The sequence below is a fragment of the Hibiscus syriacus genome, unplaced genomic scaffold (genome assembly GCF_006381635.1).
Source record: "Hibiscus syriacus cultivar Baekdansim isolate YM2019G1 unplaced genomic scaffold, ASM638163v2 tig00111522_pilon, whole genome shotgun sequence".
In the NCBI taxonomy this organism is placed as follows: domain Eukaryota; kingdom Viridiplantae; phylum Streptophyta; class Magnoliopsida; order Malvales; family Malvaceae; genus Hibiscus; species Hibiscus syriacus.
Window position 1 is genome coordinate 272,083 of NW_024063112.1, and position 16,011 is coordinate 288,093.

A 16,011-nucleotide genomic window follows, 5' to 3' on the forward strand; every position below is an offset into this window, starting at 1 on the left:
AGAACTTCTGCACTACCGAATCCCACAGCGTTATAGAATTCCTCTTAGCACTTAGTGGTAATCCCAAATATTCCGAAGGGAAATGACCCACTGCACAACAAATAGTATTAGCCCACTACATTACATCTTCCTCACTAATATTGATACCATATACTCTTAGTGAGATTCAATTTCAGGCCTGATATTAATTCGAAAACCCGTAGAACCCTCTTAACATTCAGAACTTGTGTCTTCGATGCAGTACAAAAGATGATCAGATCATATGTGAATTGTAGATGAGACAAATTAATAGAGGTCTCATCTTTGCCAACAACTAAGCCGTTGAACAGACCGGAAGATACTGTTTTAAGAAGTAGTAAATGAAGTAGCTCACCAACGAAATTGAACAGCAAGGGGGACAAGGAGCATCACTGTCTAAGACCTCTAGCAGTTGGAAATTCATCAGTAGGAACCCCATTAACTAACACTGAGACCAAAGTAGTTGTAGCACATTTCCGAATCCAACAACACCATTTTGATCCGAACCCCATTTTAGCCATAATTTTAAAGAGAATATCCCAATATACCATATCGTAGGCCTTCTTGAAGTCCACCTTCAACACGTAACCCTTCAAACCTTTCTTCCTCCACAAGTCAATTCCTTCATTAGCAATAAAAGAGCAGTCCAAAATTTGTCTACCCGTAATGAAAGCAAATTGTGAATCACTTATAATATCATCAATGCAACATCTCAACCTTCTCACAAGACACTTGGAAAGAATTTATACATCTCACCTACTAGACTAATAGGTCTGAAATCATCTAAACCCCCAATATTAGAGCCCTTTGAAATGTGAGTTATGAAAGAATGATTAATGTCATGCTCCCAATCTTTTCCTAAGGAAAAATTATGAAAAAAATTCAGAATATCACCTTTCAAAGAAGACTAAATTTTTTTAAAAAACCCATATTCAGCCTATCCGGTCCCGGAGCTTTGTTACTATCAAATGAATTCAAGGTTTCCCATATTTCATCTTTTGTAAGCTCCTTTTCTAACATAAGACTCTGCTCCACTGAAATTCTTGAGAAGTTTAACTTAATATCCTCCACTTCCAAAGTAGTACGGCAGTTAAAAGCTTTGAAAAAATGCTCTATGACAGTAGCCTTAATCAGAACAGGATCCCTGATAATTAATTTCACCTTCAACATTAATAGCATTTAGAGTGTTCATCCTCCTCCGAATGGAATCACAAGTGTCAAAAAATTTAGAATTCCGGTCACCATCTTTAACCCACTTCTCTCTTGAATTTTGGAACCAAATTTGCTCTTCAATTCTGTAGAGTCTACAAAGTTCATTCCTCAATAACCTCAACTCTGCTGTATTGGCATCATTTGAAAATTGATTTAGCTAAATACTATTTTCTATCTGATGAATCTTGTCTTCAATAATAGAAATATGTTCACGAGGAAACTGATTCCTACTCCCAGACCAAGTCTTAATATCAACCTTTGTATTCCTAAGAATGCTAAAAAATTCCTGCTCTTTTCTTGACCTTCTTGAACTCCTTGATAGACTCTACAACCTTCTCCTCAAAGCCATCCTCAGACATTAAGTAGCTAAACAGCCTAAAAGGCCTCTTACCCCAATTATCTTCCCCACTCTCCATAATAATAGCATTATGATCAGAAATTGACTTTGGCAGTAGCGATTGGGTGATATCAGAAAACGTAGAAAAGAAATTAACATTCACCAGAAACTTGTCCAACCTAACCACTGTAGGAAAATCCCGATTGCTATTCCAACTAAAATTTCCCCCAATTAAAGGTAAATCAATTAGCCCCGTTTGCTGAATAAAGAGAGTGAAAATTTCCATGGAATTTCTATTTTTGTGTTCTACCTTCATTTTCCTCCTCTATTAAGTAGGCATTGAAATCTCCTCCCACACATAAAGGCAGACTACACCCATTTAAAAACATTCCCAGTTCTTTAAAGAAAACAACATTTTCTTCTTCCACAGACGGTCCATAAACAGTTATGAATCCACACCTAAATTGGTTGGATTTGAACTTCCCAAGAACAACAATAAATCTCCTATAGATATATTGATCTTCTAGCTCAAAACAACTATCATCCCAACAACTTAAAATGCCTCCTGAAGAACCTACTGCTGGTAACACAACGAACCCTTATAGCTTATTCAACCCACTTCTCCTTAAAAAAGAACTTGGTAAAATCTCAAATTTTGTTTCTAGAAGAAAAAGAAACGTTGATTTTTTCTTTGAAGCTAATTTTTGTATAGCTCTTTGTTTTTCTTTTTTTGCTCAGCCCCTGACATTCCAAGACAAGAAAATAAGCTTTATCATCATATTCTAATTTAATAATACCAAAACAATCCCAGAATTCATCCACGAACTCAGCTAGCCCGACTCAATCCTTTCTCCAAATACATAATTTTTTGTAGAAAAGCCTCCTTCCCTTCCTTGAAAGATATGCCCAAAATCCTGCTTATTTCCCAAGTAGCAATAGCTTCCTCTATCAGCACTGGAAAAACTTATGAGGATAGTATAGAAACACTAGCATGATCTAAAGCATCCCTAATGAAGGATCTTTTATTTCTCCTGTTAAGGCTCCTCCCCCTTGAAACATCACAATCCCCTTCTGACAGAACAACCGCCTCTGAAATTTTAGGATGAACACCTCTTAAAATTAAAGGCCTACTCGACTTACTACCACTCTCCTCTCATGATATTACAAGTTGGCCAATGCTCTGGCCCTTATAACTGCTTCATGTGAGAAACATGTCACCGCACCGTGCATGTTGTCACCGCTGCTTTCAGCCAACTGCATTATGCATCCTCGAGGAACAAACTGAGGACTCCATAGCATAAATCCCATGTTCATGAACCAACAACCCTGGAATACAACATAAACTGATAGAACAAGAACCGCGGGCAAACTAGTTGGTAGAAACATTATTGCTAGCTGCCAGTAGGGAGATGAGCACTATGAGCTGCAAGAGCCAGTGATAATGGCCTTCAAGTTCAATATGATCGGCAGAGTGAAAATGGAGGAAGAAAAGCTCCTGACTGAAAACAGATGCCACAATAATTCTCGAAAAAGCTGAGAGAATCTCAGTGGACTGAGTTAACTCCACGGAAAGAGTGAAACCTGGACAAATATGCTTGCGTGCTCAAGGCCATCGAGTTCGAAAGGAAAGCGAATAAAAGGTAAGTCCAATATTTGCATAAAAATTGCTAACATGGAAAATGCCAATATAAAAATCAGCTCCAAATGTTTGAATCTAGAAACATGGCCATGGAGAGGATACCAGAACCTCACTGTAAATTTGGTAGAGCCCTTGAGACAATAGGCTCTAATATTGTTGATGGTGTGCCACAGGCCAATAAGGGTCAGTGTCAGGCCTGGCACCAAATGTCCTACAAATGTGCCCATGGAAGTTTTTGTTTTCAGGTATGAAGATTTTGCATCTGTTTTAATCCACGAACCAAAACTTATAAATTAGAAGACGTGTCACCCATGCATCAATATGTTGTTTTACAAAAAAAGACATATATTAGTGAATTACATAAATTTAAAAAAAAATTAATCAAACTGAAATATAAGACTTACCCCCTCATCGAAATAGCCGTTGTCTTCAACCCTTAATAATACACCCCACCAAGACCGTTCAATCAACAAATACATATCATCGTTGAGTTTGTATATGTCAGCGTAACACCCTTGGCTCCGCTCATGTAGATAAAAATCAATTGCGGTCTTAGCCCAAAGGGTATTATCCAGAATTGTTTCCGGTAGTTGTTTCCTCTCCACTTCATCTGCCGGAATGGTACTGGCCGATAACTTATACGAAAGCCAACAGTCATCCATCATGTCCGGCACGTGAGGGGGCTTCTCAATAATTTGATATATTACGCCGTGTGAATCGGGCTCTAGAATGTTGGGAGGGACCTCTTCAACGATGACAGTGGCCTCTTGAACGGTGGGAGGGGACTCTTGAGGGATGATAGGGGCCTATTGAACGATAGGGGAGGCCTCTTGAACGATGACATGTGAGTTGGGCTTTTTCTTACAGATTCTTCGCACTATTGGGGTGAACGGAGACGTAATGGCACGTGCACGCCGTCTGATGCGTGAACTCCGTCTTGCAAGAAAAACCCGACGTAGAGCATCCACCATAGCGGGCCGCTAAAAATAAATTAATACATAAATCAGTAAATAAACAGACATGATATTAAACAGTGAAAACAAAGACAAATATATTTCAAACTTGCACGGTATTCACCCAAGTCATTATTATATCATTTTTCACAAAATGCATCAGATAACATTCCAGAAGTAAGCAATTATATAAACATTTAAAATGACAACATATAGGTTTAGTGCAGGTTCAATGACAACATAAAGAGTAGTAGTTTATTCTTGAAACTTAAATTTTCAACACTGTGAAGTTAGTATTTGTCTTTTGGTTGAAGTAATGCAATTCATTCAAGTTTCAATTTGCAGAAGAAGAATAGAATCTGAAACTTAAAATCGCAACGCGAAAATGACTATCGCAACGCGAAAATGACTATCGCAATGCAAATTTACCTATCGCAATGCGAATTTGACTATCGCAACGAGAGAATCGCAATGCGATTTTCATTTCGCATTGCGATTCTTTCGTTGCGATAGTCAAATTCGTATTGCGATAGTCATTTTCGCGTTACGATTTTGTTGTTGCGATTTTCATTTCGCATTGCGATAGTCATTTTAGCGTTGCGATAGTCATTTTCGTGTTGCGATAGTCATTTTCACATTGCGATTGTAAACTATTCTTCTTCTGCAAATTAAAACTTGAATGGATTGCATTACTTCAACCAAAAGACAACCAAAAACAAATACTAACTTCACAGGGTTAAAGAATAAACAGTTAAACAGTATTGGCAGCAACCGAATGAATTTACTAAGCAATCTAAGTGAAATTACGAGTAAATCTATCATCAAGTTAAATATGAAAAATATTAAACTTACCTCGTTGCGTAGAGTATGAACCTCGTTCTACAACGATGGTACAATCTCACGTAGAGCTGCTACCTCACCACGTAAAGAAGACACCTCAACACGCCATGCACCATTGTCATCGCGTAAAGTATCGACCTCCTCACGCAAGGAATTAACCTCATTACGTCCTAGCTCATCCCGTGGAGGTGGAGAACAGGGAGATAAACGTCGTGGCTTCTTTGCCGGTCGCCTATCATGAGGTGATGGTGGAGAAGAGGCTCGATGATGTGACAAAATAGGTGATGACTCTCATTGTGGAGGTGTATATTCGAGTCGATCAGGTGATGGCTCTGGGTGAGGTGATGGCTCTCGAAGTGGTGGCTGCTCATCATCCATGGGTGTCAGCCTCTGTAATGGAGTGTTGGCCTCCTAACAATATAAAAGCTCAAACAAAGTTAAACGTGTACTAGTAATAACTTGTTTATAAACATATGGTAGTATTTGTGTTAACTTATATTATTTATTGTAGTATACGGTAGTAAATCTTCCCATTGCTGCAAGGACCGTTTCCTCTTCCAGGAAATAGCCCTAGGAATATCATTAGAAGTTTTTAATGCATATGTCTGCATGGCGGGAAAGGCCTCAAATATCCAAATCTACAAACAATATAATAACAAACATTAGTAATTATTAAAGAATTAATTATAATTTTGGAAACATTATATAAAAATTATTACCTTAAAGGCCCAAATAAAGCCTGACAAAGTGTATTTAGAACCATCGCCACGCAAACTTTTTCGATCATCAAAGGCAGACGACAACTTATTCCATGTAGCTTTCCATAGATACGAACCCCACGGAAACAGGTTCCATGCATTTAGGTCCTCTAACAATTTAATTAGATCATTAGGAATAGGTTTTCGGGCCTCTCTGCCTAAAAAGCCGGCTTACAAAAGTATTAGAAGGCATACTTGGACAACATCGACGTCATCCATCCGAGTAAAACCATCTTTCTTATTCAATAATCTCGTCAAGTCTTCCACGTGTAAATTCGGCTTCTCCATTGAGAGCTCAGGAAAAACCTGGGAAAACCATGATAGGCGGGCAATATGTCTAGTGTACCCATCTACATCATCGTGTCTGAAGCGTAGACCGATGATTAAGCAAAACTCCTCCCGCCCAAAACATGTATACGCCGGTGGAAAATCAAACCATATCTCTTCATCACGACATTGTATAGTCTCTGGTAGATCACTAGTCATGGTTTGAAGAAACAGATGGGTCAACATAGCATCTCCACCCGGATGTTGTACTTTCAGCCATGGCCCGAAGCAAGTATCCTCAAATATTTTTCTTTATGCAGGTGAAAGCTTCGATTCAATTGTTTTGGCCAGGCTTACTTTATTTCTTAAGGTCAATTGAGCCGAATAAAAGTTCTGCAAAAACAATAAACATACCAAGTTAGATATACCAAAAACTACACTGTGAAGATATAACAAGAACAATAAACATAAAGAGTAGTAGTTTATTCTTTTAACTTAAATTTACAACACTGTGAATTTAGTATTTGTCTTTGTTTTTTGGTTGAAGTAATGCAATTCATTCAAGTTTCAATTTGCAGAAGAAGAATAGTTTCTGAAACTTAAAATCGCAACACGAAAATGACTATCGCAACGCGAATTTGACTATCGCAAAGCAAGAATCACAACGCGAATTTGACTATCGCAACGCGAAATGAAAATTGCAACGACAGAATCGCATTGCGATAGTCATTCTCGGTTTCAAATACTAAAATTGAAATAAACTTGAATGGATTGCATTACTTCAACCAAAAGACAAAACAAAGACAAATACTAACTTCACAAGGTTAAAGACTAAACAGTTTAGCAGTATTGAAAGCAATCGAATGAATTTAATAAGCAATCTAAGTGAAATGGTTAATCTATTATTGAAAACACCAGTAAACTTATCATCAATTTCAATATGAAAAACCTAATAATAATGCAAAAATTTCAAAATAAAAATAATTAAAAAAACTAACCCTCGGTGGTTGATTTGGTTGATTTTCCATTTCTGACCGTGAATGATTTCGCCGGAGATAGAGACTGATATCGTCGAAGATGGGGACTGATTTCGTCGGAGATGGGGACGGATGTCGCCTTAGAGAGTGAGAGATGGAGATGAGACTGAGTTATGATTTAGGGTTTTAGGTTATGAGTTACGATTACGGGATATACTGTGGACGGTTCAGTGTTCTGATATATTAATATATTCGTGTTTGGAATTTGAAAAAAAAAATACGCGTTGCGATAAGAATGGCGCTATGTAAATCGCATTGCGATAGTCAGATTCGCGTTGCGATTTACGTATTCGCATTGCGATTTACGTATTCGCATTGCGATTTACGTATTCGTATTGCGATTTACGTATTAGTATTGCGAATTAGGAAAATCTCAACTCGAATTTAGAAAATCGCAATGCGATAGTCAGAATCGCGTTGCGAACCTGGAAACTAATTTGCGATACCGGAGATCGCGTTGCGAATTATCGATCGCATTGCGATTTAGTTGGTCATTTTGGCAAATACAAAAAAAGTTGGTTAAAATCGTATATTATAAGACATTTTTGGTCACTGAGGTTATTTTCTCAAAAATTAATAATATTGCCCCAAGAGATTGTAGTGACATGTAAAAGATGTTTTCTATTGGTCCAGCTCTCGACCAAAGAGGTTACTAGCAATCAAAATATCACCTTCAATAATAAAACCCTACTATCTTCGTGAACTTTTATCATACATGTTCCTTGTAGAACTCATGCAGGTTTCATGTCAATTTTTAAATGAATATTATCTCACGTCTCCACTGCATATTAGGCAATATGCAGTGGAGCACCAATGACATAACAATGTCGTTTACCAATATTTGTGCATGAAAAATTGACAGCTTCTGTGGTGCAGTTAAAGTTGTACTCATTCTTCAACAATATAATCAGGCAGGCCTTCCGTTGAGGCCCGCTACACCAAAATCGAGACAAATCCATCTCTCATTCATTTTTATACCTTGATTTCACTGCACTTGACGTGAGGGACGTAGGGGCACAAAAAGGTAATTCTACTAACCTGTTCAAACCCAGGTCTTACTTCATCGACAAGAAAAAAAAGGTTTCCATCTCCAAGCTCAGAATTGACCAAATTTTTTTAGGAAACATTTTACAACCAATGTAACTACTTTAGCATTTCTCGTCGCCTGCTACCATTAGTGGGCAATACATGCTGCTTCTATAGCATTCAAGTTTCAACAAAGGGTTACAGATTTAGCTTGTGAACTTTCAAGTAAAATGCAATAAGATCTAAGCCTAAAAGAAATACATCTGGCGGTGGTCCATAAACAGTCTACCATGAGAAAGGGATAACCCAGCCACCACCCTCGTTACCTGGAAGAAAAACAAAACTTGTGTGTACTTGAAATTCTTAAAGAAATATTTAACGGACCAAGAAAGGATGTCAACAAATAATATGGTTAAAAGTTCTTTAACTGTACATAAAATTAGTCTTTATGATGAAACAAATCTGGAGATTAGATATGAAGCAAACACCAAAAGAATTAAGGGGAAAAACATTATTTGAAGAAAATTGATGCAATTAAAGCAATGGAATAACATAGTGCTCCATTATTAAACACATCCCAAATGATTAGGAAAATAGTGTTAGGATGTGTGTTCATTAGCAACTGCATATGGTTGCAAGGAAACTTTGATATAGTGATGTTTTATTTCTAAAGTTGAAATCTTCAAGGCAACCATATTTAAATCTTTAAAACTAAGTGCAAATATTCATGAAAGAGGTCATTGGTCTGAAAAAACATAATAGAGTAGCTGTTACAGGCAATATTGATTCTTAAGTATAAAGGAACCTTACCAGGAAAAGTACTAGGATTTAGCCCCAAAAGTCTGCATGCTGCCTCAGCCAATTGAAAAGCATCCTGTATATTATCCCCTTCTGAACAATAGCATAGTAAGCATGTAACCTTCAAACCTTTGGCCTGTGTAGAAAATAACAAAGTAAGCCACATAAATTCAAGGTTCTTTATATATACAGAAAACAAACCCATGTCTTGTACTTGAAAGAAAGAAATTTAAAATAAAAGTACAAAAATATTGCTGCAAAAGGCAGTCTCCCCTTATCATAGTGCAAAACAATTATGAACTTAAAAAGGATAAGTATACCTTCAGACAAGAAAAGAGTGCCGCAAAAGGCAAACTTGGGTAATAATCTTCGTCTTCCAACTCATATTCGAAAGGTAAATTGCTTTCCAACACAGTATTTCCCTCAGCTAAGGTCCTAAGATACTTCCGACATCTTTGAGCAGGATTGTATTCTTGCAGCCTTTTCCATCCAAGTTGCTCACAACGATCGTCTCTTCCATCAGGATTGATGCTGGATAGGTAATGTATCTGCAAACCACTGAGACCACATTGCCACTTGCCAAGGTTATATCCCGGAAGAGAAGTAAATCAAGGTTCTACATTTCCAAAGAATAACTTGTTGTCCCCAACATATGGTAACATGAACTGACCACCGAAAATTTCAGGATGAAATACCTTGACATGTCAATTTTCTGCCACTTTCCAAAATCCAAGCTAGAAAGCAGAATAAAATGCTTCTTTCCACTTGCAGCAGCAAAATTTGCCAAGTTTTTGACAAATTCAACCATTCGCCCCTGTTTAGAATGACCATTCAAAGATCAAATCATTCCATATACGTCCAAGTTTTGTATAGCTTGAAAATGGAGAAAAAATTAATTGGAAGACAAATTTGAACAATGGTAAAAAGATACAGCTAGGTCACAGATGAATTTCAACTGGCATGGTAGATCCCTCAGTCAAGACAATCAGAAATAAAATAGTACTTTAATTCGGCAGCAATCCACATTGGTGGTGTAGAAGCTTTACAGGAACCAACTAATAATGTTACTACTGGAACTGATGTTATTATTCAGAAAGAGGTAACCCCTTAGAGATCACAGTTCCTACTGTTGTTGAAGTATCACAGCCTGTGCACCAAGAGGATGAAAAGGTTTTAGCTGCTGGTAATGAACTTTCAACCCTTCAGACTGCTGTAACTCATAATTCTAATTTATCTGCTGATAAACCTATTAGTCAGACTGTGGAAGCTACTATTACCAATATTCCTACTGTAAATGCTCAATTTTCTGCCCAGGCTATTTTTGAACCTATTAGTGAAAAAACTTCTCAACCAGAAACTTCTAAAAGAGGTAGAGGAAGGCCTAGAAAGGAAATTGAAAAGGGTTCCTTTTCTAGTTCAAGTAACAGATTTGAAGTGCTCAATTCTGTAGAGGATTCTCCTTCTATAGAAGTTCCACCTAGGAAGCCTAGAGCTGCATCAAAGGGAGTAACTGTTTTGGTTAAGGAGCTTAAAAGAAAGATCAGCTTGACAAAGCTAAGTCTCACTCTGTAGAAAGTCAAAGGGGTTTCTTGGGAACACCATATCAATGATAGTTAGTTTCTGGAACATTAGAGGATTTAATAGTACTCTAAAACAAAAAAATAATCTTTAAAGCCTTACAAAATAAAGTGGATGTTCTTTATCTTTTGGAGACCAGAGTTAAACTGGAAAAATCAGAGGCTATACTTAAATCTAAACTCTTTAATTGGAATGTTTGCACAAATTATGAACATGCCATTAATGGCAGAATTTGGATGCTATGGAGGAAGGGAATTGATCTTTCAATAATTCAAGTTTCAGACCAATGTATCACTGCTAAAGGTACTGCTTTTGGTAATCCAGTCTTCATCACAACAATATATGGTAGTAATGAAGGAATAACCCGAAGACAGATATGGCATACGTTAAAGGATGTTAGTACTATTATTGATCATTCTCCTTGGGTCTTAGGAGAAGACTTTAATATTTTTCTGCATTCTCAAGAAAGCTCTGATCACGAGCTGTTAGGCCCTTACACTTCTCCTGATATGAGTGATTTTCAAGAGTTTACCCATAAGCTTAACCTCCTTGATCACCCTTATTTTGGGCCTAAGTTCACTTGGAGAAACAAGCAACAAGACCTTTTTCTTGCCAGAAAACTTGATAGGATTCTGATAAATCCTAGTTGGGGCTCTTTCTTTCATCATTCCTTTGTGGAATTCCTAGCTCCAGGTGTTTCTAACAACAGTATGGCCATCATATGGCTTTCAAAAGAGTCCATTGCAACAAGACCCAAACCTTTCAAATTTTTTAATTTATGGGCTCTTCTCATCCTAATTTTCTTACTATTGTTAGAAATTCTTGGTTCCAATATGCTCAAGGCAATCCCATGATGATTTTATTCTCTAAACTTAGAAGACTCAAAGTTTGCTTAAAGAAATTCAACAAAGACAACTTCAACAATCTTTCGGATCGTGTGAAAATAAATAGAATTAAGCTGGAAATTCAATAACTTCTCACATTCAAGGGTAAGGATACCTTTGTGAATGAACTTGAAATTCAAGAACAGTTGAAGACCCTTGAAGAAGCAGAATCTTTGTTCCTCAAGCAAAAGGCAAAAGTTCAATGGATAAAAGATGGAGACAAAAACTCCAAAAATTTTCATTCTATAGTAGTCTTTAAAAACAAGAGAGATACTATAAGAGTCCTTCTTGATGATAGAGGTACTAGGCTTGAAACTTTGATGCGGTGGCAAATGAAGTGACTACTTTTTACTATAAGTTACTTGATCCTTTGGTCAAGGATATGAACCCTTCCATTCTTCAAGACCTCCTTAATTTTTCTTTTCCTCTTGAAGCTTCTCCCTCTCAAGTTAAGGAGGTTTCAGCTGAAGAAATTCAAAAACCTTATTCAGACAAGACAATGAAAAAGCCCCAGGACCGGATGGATTCTCTCATTTCTTCTTCAAGAAATACTGGTCAATAGTGGGCGATGATGTCTCCAATGTTGTCAATTATTATTTCTGCAATAGCTATATTCATCCAGCCTTCAACTCCACAATTATCGCTCTTGTTCCCAAAGTCCCTAATCCTTGCACTGTTAAAGACTTCAGGCCAATCTCCTATTTTTCAGTCATCTACAAGATTATTTCTAAAATCATTGTTAATAGGTTGACAAAATTTCTGCCTTGGATTATCTCTTTAAGCCAGACTGCTTTTATCTTAGGTCATGATATCATTGAAAATGCTCTCCTTGCTCAGAATATGGTAAAATGATATGGTAGGAAATCCATCTCTCCAAGATGCTCAATGAAGATTGATCTTCATAAGGCTTTCGACTCTTTGCATTGGAGATTCTTATAAGCAATCCTTAAAGCACTCTATCTTCCTCAAAAATTTATTGCTTGGATTGAAATATGTTTTTCTCAAGCTAAGTACTCTATTGCTTTTAATGGCACCTTAATAGGTTATTTCAAAGGGGCCAGAGGTTTAAGACAAGGGGATCCTCTTTCCCCTTATCTTTTCGTTCTTGCAATGAAAGTCCTTTCTAAAATGCTTAATATTGTTGTTGCCAAAGAAATCTTTGCTTTTCACCCAAAATGCAAGAAGATTGGGTTAACTCATCTCTCATTTGCAGATGATTTACTGATTTTCTGAAAAGAAAATATAGACTCAGTGGTTGGTGTCTTGAGTGTTCTTCATCAATTTTATCAAGTCTCTGGTCTTCATTTAAACTCCTCCAAATGTGAGATCTTCTCTGCGGGTATCTCTTCTAAGGATATAGAGAATCTAAAATTTATCTCTGGATTTAAAACAGGTTGTCTGCCTGTAAGGTACCTAGGAATACCTTTTGTTACTCGAAAACTTTCTCTGAAGGTCTGTGAACCACTGCTTGACAAAATTAGGCAAAGGTTACACCATTGGTCTACTAGAAATTTAAGTTATGCTGGCAGACTCGAGCTAATCAGATCTATTTTATTTAGTTTCAGTAATTTCTGGTGAAGACAACTATTCCTTCCAGCTCCTATATTAAAATCAGTTGATCAATTATGCTCAAGGTTCTTTTGGAAAGGAGTAGATAAATCGGCAGCTGCAGCAAGAGTTAGTTGGGACCAAATATGTCTTTTAAAATCAGAAGAAGGCTTAGGACTGAAAAATATATCCACTTGGAACAAAGCATGCATTATGAGCCTAAATAGAAAGATCCTTGAAGGAGACGGCTCGCTCTAGGTTGCATGGCTAAATAACTACGTTTTCAAGGATCATAACTTATGGAAGTTTGAGGCTGGATCTAATATCAGCTGGAATATTAGAAGAATTCTCAAAATGAGAAACACTACATACCCTCTTTATTCTTTTCGTATTCCGCATGAAAAGGAAATCTGGGGAAAAATTAGGATGCAAGGGCAGAAAGTGCACTGGCACCGACTCGTATGGTATCCTATGCACTTACCAAAGCATAGCTTGATTACTTGGATGGCCATCTTGAACAGGTTACCCACTAGTGATCGCTTACAACGCATGGGATTAATCACTGTTGGAATATGTGTAAACTGCATAACCTCTTATGAAAGCAGGGACCACTTGTTTTCTCAATGCCCCTTAGATGTTGACCTCTGGAAATCTGTACTCCATTTGAATAGTATGAACTACACTGTACTGACTTGGGAAGAAATGGTCTCTCGGGCTAGCTCTATGTGGAAAGGGAAATATCTAATCACCACTATCTTGAAAATTTCATGGAATGCTTACATCTATTTTTTGTGGCTAGAACGTAACCGCAGACTATTTCAAGGATGATCCCGAACTGTTGACAATTTGCTCAAGGAAATCATTGAAACTGTTAGTATAAGGCTTAGTGGAAAAACTATTAACATACTAGATTGCACTAACTTACACCTTTGTAATGCTTGGAGTATACACTAACCAATCTTTTGTTCTTTTGTTTGATTGGTTGTAACTTTACATTGCTCTTGGATAATAAAATTTTGATTTATCAAAAAAAAATGAAGTAATTCAGTTCTTCAAGAAGGTAATTGAAATAAGAAAAATACATTAGCATAAGACACCAATCATGGCACTTAACTATATAAATTAAAAAGTTTTTATTAGTTGGGTTCCCTGTATCGAAATGACTAATCATTTAGTTAACATAACCTCTTTCTAATAGTGACCATATAAAAAATAACAACAAGTAGTTTATAAATAAATTCAATGCCTCTTATCCTTCTAGTTCAGTTTTAATTAGTAAAACAGCCTTAAATCTATGATGAGTATTCAATGTCAACCATCTCAAAAGGTAATGACAGCAGCACTTACTTGGAACTGAAAAATAAATCGAATCATTCTAACTATAACTGAAGCAATACCTTAACAACCGGAGACCGCTGTTGGAGAAGAGTGAGATGACTGGAAGACGACTCGTAAGCTGAAAGATCAAGAAATGACGTACTCGAGTACTAATATTAGTCCAAGCTTACTATAACAAACAATATGAAAGTGGAGTAAAGTGAGCACATTCAAGAGGAAGATCGAGGTCGCCGCAAGGAATAGGGCCCATAAGCATCATTTCTAATGCAGGGAAGCACAAAGAGGTCATCTAAGTATCCAATTCTCTCTGCTTTCATTGATGATACTAATATATTAATTTTAATACCCAAAAATTTAGATAATGACCAAAATGCAAATTTTGAAAGTTTGATGGTCAAAGTGGAAAATTAGGAAAAGTTTAGGGAATTAAGTGATCATTTCCTAAAAAGAAATTTTATTCCACAAATATATGGTTTACTCTTGAGAGTGGAGTTTATAGAATTCATATTTTTGGAATTTGAATTTTAGTAAAGAAAAATTCGAAAGGGTTAAAGTCCGATAAGGAATCGGTAATTCAGATTGAATTGGAATTTTACAAAAATTTGAAGGATGTTATAAAATGGTTGGAAATATTATTTTAATATTTTGGATTAGAGAAATTTGGTTTGTAAATGTGTAATTTTTCAGATTCAACCGAAACAGTGGAATTTAGTGACTAAAACGCAAGATTTCAAAATTCAGGGGAAATTTCAGATATAATAGTCAAAATAATTCAGCTTTGACATTGAAATATGATAAGGATGAGTTGTAATGGTTTTATGGTAAATAAGAAGATTCATTAAGGGTGATTTGGTCTTATCTCAACTAAATGAATATTTTATTCATTTAAAGTTAGATTAAAGGTAAATTAAGATGAAATGTATCTAACATTTCATTTCACATGCTCATGTTCTTCTCCAAAGCTGCGTGGGTTTCTCCTACGGTAAGAGAAAGCTTCAATTCAATTTTCAAGCAATTTCCTTAGGATTTTGAGTATGCTGAAAAATAGAAAATTGTTATATGCGAAAAATGCTATCATTTAGTACCAGTATTGCATGATAATATTGTAAGTGTTCAAGTTCATCTTGAGTTGATGAAGGGGTTCTTGTATTTTATGGGTTTTGAAGAGTTAAGAGATTTTAAAAAATTGGTTGTAAGAATTGATGAAGAACCTAAGAATGAAGTTAAAGAAAACAGTTTGGATTTTTCATCTGGCAGTAGGTTCGAAAATTCACCAAAATTTATATAAAAATAATTTCGAGGTTATTTTATATATATATGTGTTCATATATTGATCTAGTTTTGTTTAAAACAAACGGGGATGAATTTCAAGGTGTATATAAAAAGATATGAATTTTTAACCAATGAAAGGTCAGAAAAATCGGACAGCCTGCAGAACTGATTCTGTTGGTCAACTTTGAAAATTCACCATAAATTGTATAGAATGAATTATAAGGATTTATTTATGTGGATGGATTCGTATTCGAGTATAGTTTTCAACGGAAGAAACAAAATTAAATTACAGTATGTATATCAATACAGAATATTGATTCTTTAAAGGTAGTACGAGTTGTCTGAATATGGAAACTTGATGGGTTGTTGTGTAAGTGTTATAATTGATGTACTTTGCTGGAAAATGCTGTTTTGGAATTGAAATGAGTGTTAAATGTGAACTATGATTATTTTGGAAGTTTGAAAAGATTAGTGATTTAAGTACAACAATTGTATAGTTGGTGTAC

The 16,011-nt window shown here is 36.2% G+C and overlaps 1 pseudogene; it reads right to left on the reverse strand.

Moving 5' to 3' along the window:
* Positions 1–8,189: 8,189 nt before the first annotated feature.
* LOC120164420 lies at positions 8,190–14,565 on the reverse strand (annotated as a pseudogene).
* Between the last annotated feature and the right edge of the window lie 1,446 nt (positions 14,566–16,011).